This window comes from Armigeres subalbatus, unplaced genomic scaffold (assembly GCF_024139115.2).
Source record: "Armigeres subalbatus isolate Guangzhou_Male unplaced genomic scaffold, GZ_Asu_2 Contig156, whole genome shotgun sequence".
Lineage (NCBI taxonomy): Eukaryota > Metazoa > Arthropoda > Insecta > Diptera > Culicidae > Armigeres > Armigeres subalbatus.
Window position 1 is genome coordinate 83,945 of NW_026942351.1, and position 6,368 is coordinate 90,312.

Sequence of the window (6,368 nt, forward strand, 5' to 3'; positions counted from 1 at the left end):
AGAAAGCTTTCAATTAATGGTTGAGAAATACTAATAGAATACTAGGTTGAAAAGCAGGCAAATTCCAGTTGGAATGTAGAGCCACTAAAAAGAAGAAGACACATTGATGCAAAATTAGACATGTATGGTGCTTTTGCGGAATAAAAATCGTGTCTGATATTTTCCCATATGAAACAAGAAATCTGAGCAAGTTTATGTTCTGTTCTTTTCCATGGATTTGTTGTTAAACAGAATAAGTATTAATCATTATTTTTCTTGTCTTTTCGCAGGCTCACATGAAATTTCCGATTATCCGTATCTCTCCATCAATACGTTTTTTGACGAAAGTATGGCATCCGAATGTATATGAATTATAATCTTTATTCTGTCACCATATGAATCTCATGTTCTGCATTCGACCCAGAATGGTGACCTCTGCATCTCATCCTACATCCGCCGGTCGATGATCCGCAAAGCGGCGAACTACCTTTGAAAGGTGGAACCCACTCAAAACGTTAGAACCATCCTGCTCTCCGTGATCTACCTCAACGAGCCAAACACCTCTCTCCAGCTAATGTAGATGCCTCGGTCATGTACCGGAGATGGCGGGACTGCAGGGCAAAGACAATGAGTACCCAATATAATTAGGTATGCAAATCTTCCGAGATCTCCAAAACAGAGTTTTATTAACATGTTGATAATTATTTTAGGAAACAAGCCGCCGCTAAGGCTGAGGCAGAAAAGAAGGTATCATCGACCTACCACATTAGAAGAATATTGCATCAAATCCAAAACGAAACCTAGCAGCAAGAACCCCAGGTAAGTAAAAACGTAATCGATTCGAAGTGAAAGCGGCATTTCGAGTAATTTTGTGGAAGGTGGGCAAGACAAGATATGTCTGAAACTCGATTATGCATGCACAACATGTGATAGATTTAGTTCGGAAAAGGTATTGGAGGGAACTGCCCTTTCGGTGGGCTTTAATCCCACGATCCCAGTACGCGACAGGTGCTTTTCCCTAGTTACGAAGGACCTCGTTCGATCAGAGCAGTGGTACGATGAAACCAAATTCCCAGCACCGGCCACCAGCCGAACTCTCGCACCCGGCCCGGTGTGGAAATTTCAGTTTCAACCGCTACTCGAGATCGACTGAAGACAAGATAAGTAAAACCGCAACTATTTCGGTTCAAGAAACATGTATTGGAAAATATGTGTTCAGTTCTCACGCGTTACAGCAAATAAGCAAACTTTAAAAATATAATTTAATAATGGCCAATTTTTTATTTTATTTTTTTGAAGAATTGGCACAAACACGCTAGGGGTTTCAATCAGTTTATTTTAGATTAAGCAATCTCCAGTAACGCATTAGCGCGAATAGACAATTGAGTATATAATGCATTCTTCTTACTCACATTCTTATTATTATTGGATATTTTTCTTTTTAGCCCAATCTCACCCCCACTGACGGTATATGAAAGTTTTCTTTATGAAGTCTTCATAAAGTCTTCAGAGCTTCAAATAATTTTGATTTAGGGTAAAATGCCCAATAGTGGAACCCCTAGTTGCGGAATTTCGCTCTTCCTGTCATAAGGAGTAGAAGTTTTCCATCTCCTCTTCACGATAACTACATAAACACTCAAATATACGACGTTATTAGGAAATTAACAAGTTCAAGTTTGATTGAATTGCCCTAAGTAGACTCTGGGGTCCATAATAGAAATTGCTTCCTATAGTCGACACTTCATTTGATTTTCATGTTTCGTTTCAGGACGTTCTTGTTCCTTTATGGACCCCCAAAATATTCCTATAATGGACACTCTTGTGTTTATTATTTATAGAATTGTAAAAATAATCTATGTTACTTCCTATAGCATTTCCAATGCGAATCAAATCATAGGACGTAAGGTAGGTTCCAGGGATTGAACTTATCATTTCATTATCATTTTTTAAAATTATTAGTGTTGTATACATGCTGATTCTTACAACTTTGTCTTAAGCATGTCGTCTAATATTTACGCGGAAACGCTAGATCATTTAATATACTAAATGATAATAACACTTTATTATTTAGTATATTGAGTGATCCTAGCGTTTCACGCTTGAATATTAGACATATAGCAATATACTCTAGACAAGTTGTAGAGGAATCAGCGCTGAAGTCACCATACAACACTTTCAATTCCTCTGAATGATTATTCTGAATACTAAATGATAAGTTCAATCCTGGTAGGTTCTCTCGATGAATTTCATAAAAATGTATACATTGTGCTGTAATAATGCAAAAATAGCTGGAGGTCCACTATTGATGGGGGTCCACTATTGGGTACTTTACCCTACTTGGCCAAGAAATTATTGTCAACGATCGTTATAATTAATCTATTTGATCTAGACGAATACTCTCTGTTACCTCCTCAAACTCACTTATATGTAGTTTGAAAAGCTCCAAACTAAGATAAAAAATTAAAATTCTGCTGAATCATCTTACGTGTCATCGACAGGTGATTTCTGGAAAAATGTTATCCAGGAATTCTTATGAATTTCTTTAACAGTTCGTCGGAGGAGGGGGAGGGTTTGTATAAGCAGCGAAAAGCATCAAAAATCCTGAATTATGCCTCTCTTAGCAAGGCCAAGTGGAAGGTGACAGATCCATTTCATGGTACGGTGTAAGTTTGTTGTACCTCCATACGCCCAGAGCATCATCGTGTTAGTTATGTTATGCGAAAAGTGAAAATATTTAGGAACCTTGTTAAAAACTGAGAAGTGCTTGATAAACACCAAGTGCGATAGAATTTGCCAACAAAAAGATCATATGAGAGAATTCCTGCTCTGATGAAGGAAATTTTCAGGAGTTTCACATCCAGAAATTCTGGGACAGTATTATCTATTCCTCATAATTCTGGATAAATCCAAAACTCATAGATGAGGAACTGGAGAATTAAAAAACTGGGAGTATAAACCAACCCCGCAATTTCACAGGAATTCTTATAGAAGAACTTTTAGGCGTCCAGTCGAAGAGATTCCCAGAATACAAGGAGAAGAAATTTCCTATAATTCATAAAGAAGATTTCATAATTTGAGGGAAATAAGGACTATCATTGGAAACTCCGAACCTGGAATGTCAGGACCCTAAATGAACTTGGACGAGTGAGCCTTCTGGCTTGTGAACTAAATAGTTGGAGGAACGTGGCCGCTGTTCAAGAAGTCCGATGGCCTAGATCCGGAGAACGAATTCGAGTCGAACCCACGACCAACACTGCATTAAGTATAACATCTATCAAGCGGCGGCGAAAAAGCAGAGCATGCAGTTGGTTTAGTAGTGATGGGCAAGCAGATGAAGCGAATGATGCGGTGGAAACCCATTAGCGAACGAATCTGTGTGTTGAGGATACGGGGCAATTCTTCAATTGCTCTAATCAACGTTTACGCACCGACAAACGATAAATCCGACGACGCGAAGGACACGTTTTATGAATGTCTTGATAAAGTCTGGAGGTCGGTGAGAGGACTGTTTCCGTCTTATAATCGGTAGGAGAGCTTTCACGCTACCAATGACAACGGCATGCTACTAGTAAATTTCGGCTGCCAGAGGAATGGCCATCGGTAGATTTACTTTGCAAAGAACATCCGAAAACGGAGAATCCAAATGGTGAAACTTGCAACTAGATAGACCATGTTCTGGTGAATGGGCGCCATTTCTCGGATGTTCTCGATGCGGATATCAGAGGACCGAACATTGACTCTGATCACTACCTCGTTGGTAAAATTCGATCTACGGGTTAAACTGTAACGAACGAAAGAGCACAGCAAACGATGCGTTACAATATATAGCGATTGTGGAAGGAGTATCGGCTGAGTACCGCCAGAAGCTCGACGAACGGATAAGTGCAATCAACATTAGCAACAACATTAACGATCTGGAGTCGATCCATGGAGCGGTGAGCAAAAGCACGAGAAGTGGTAGGTACTGCAAAGAGGCGAACAGGACGGACGACAGACAGACGAGAAGAACCGAAGTTGTTGCCAGGTGAAGCAACACTTCGAAACTTTGTGAATAGTGGAAGGGATGGCATCGGTGAACAGAATAAATATTAGCGACGATGGAAAAGCGTGGAGTGCCTACACTAGATAGATAATATGACGAATAAATATATACATATAATAACATGTACAATAAATATATATTGATAAATTGAGAGTAAACTTGCAGACATCATCTGTTGATTGATTTTGCGCGTAGATTCAGTGAAATGAAATGAATTATGGCAATTATGCTTGAACATGATTTTCCAGCGAAACCTATACGGCTGATTCGTATAACGTTGGATCGAAATCATGTAAGGAAGCGATGAATATTAACATCATTCGTTACCATAGATGGATTAAAACAACGTGATGCACTCTCGAATCTACTGTTCAAACAGCGCTCGAGGAGCGATTAGGAGAGCTGGTGTGCAAAGGCGGTACCATTATCACAAGATCGCATATGCTCCTGGGACTTGCGGACGATATCGATATTATCGGGATTGATCGTCGTTCCGCAGAGGAGTTTTGTCTTTAAGAAGGAGACAGTAAGGATTGGACTCACGATCAAGGTAAAATGAAGTATATGGCGCTGGTAATCAACGTGGGTTCATTAGTGGTGGTGGTGGTGAAATGGTGCGAATGGTGAAAATGTAGTGGTAGAAGAATTTGGTATCTTGGAACATTAGTGACGTGCGATAATGATGTTACCCGAGGTGAAGGTATTGCATGCAAATAGGGCTTATTACGTAACCAGCGTTCCGTAGTCTGCAAACGAAGACAAATTTTGCGCTGTATACACTCTGATTCTTCCGGTGGCTTTATGCGCCGCGAAACATGGACGTTAAAGGAGGTTTATTGAAGAGCTTTCGGAGATTTGAGCGTAAAGTGTGCGGACAATATTCGCCGATATACAGGAAAACGGTATCTGTCGGCGTGCATGAATCATGGGCTGGACACGTTGTTCGTATGGTGGAAGATCGTCAATCGAAGATAATATTTAGTGAGAATCCGGAAGAGGCTGCAAGTCCGTGGAAGGCCGCGTACACGATGGTTTTGCGTTGAAGAGGACCTGACGGTGCTCAATGTTCAGGGCGACTAGCGTGGCCTCGGCCCCCCACAAATCTTATATAAAAACCAACCTTTTGACGTAGAACTACGTCTGTCTTTTCTATATTGGGGACACTTTACGATTGCGAAATCGGGACCGTCACGAAAATATGATAGACTTTGAACTCAATATCTCAGCCGTTTTCTCGATGGATTTTTCTCGATTCGATCAAGGACGAGCTAACGCTTCTTTGTATTCGTATGAAAATACCGATTTTAACTATTTTAACTATTATTATCGAGCGGAAGCATCACGAAGGCGCTGGAAACATTTTCAACGGAAATCCATCGATTGGTGGTGGTCCTTGTGTGTTAATGCAGTGCAGATCATTCAACCTAAACGAACCAGTATTCTTATGAAGAAAGGGTGACTATAAAATAGTTATTGGATCCGCACGCCAGTGGTCGCTGAAATTCAAATTATTGTTGAGTTGGGTAAGGCATTGGAGAAAGAAAGTGGTTCTTTGCAGGACCAGTTTCTGAAAAGAAAGGTTAATGGCGAAAATGAACGTTTCGGTGGCACGTTGTGGACCGTAACGCTGGGTCCTTTACATGGCGTGTTAGGGGTAAGATCTACCACGGTTGCCAGCCACAGGAAATCCTGACCCAAGAATACCTTCCTCATTATCCAACTCCGTGGCATTTGAGGGTGTCGCTAAGTCGGTTATCGTATAAGTACCACATCAACACTTCCTCTTCCTTCCAGTTACGGTGAAGATGGGCGTGACCAGGAGTAGTAATCCTCATGCTTTTGTTTTTTGCTTAAGACTGGAATCAAGGACCACTCCTCTTCTTGATCTTCTCTATCTAAATAAGGATCTCAAAAGTAAAACATGAGATCACTAGTGTCCACATGAATTACACCGTAACAATGCTAATGCTAATGTTTCGGGGCATCGGCGTTTGACCTATCAAATTCGCTATTTGTGATTGAGTTTTGCACTTTGAAGTAAGTTTATTTCGGATAGTCGGATCAACCTCTTTTGTATAAAATGGTGTCTTTTGCATAAAATCAATGAAGACGCCCCAGTGGAAACTATCTACAGCAACCACTCATCGGTGAACGTCGCTCGGCCAGACAGATGCCAAGAGATAATCTTTGGTATATAAAGAAACTTCGTCTTGAGTCAAATTTCTGTTGTTATTCTTCGCAGAAATACGGATCTTAGATAACCAATATCCTCAACCAAATTCAGAATCTTGCGAGTATCATAGGACTTAGAATCTCACATTCCTGAACGGTCCGTTGGTGGAATTCT

General features: G+C 40.5%; 1 pseudogene; it reads left to right on the forward strand.

Moving 5' to 3' along the window:
* Positions 1-269: 269 nt before the first annotated feature.
* Positions 270-6,368, forward strand: part of LOC134203000 (ubiquitin-conjugating enzyme E2 R2-like) — a 20,074-nt pseudogene continuing 13,975 nt past the window's right edge.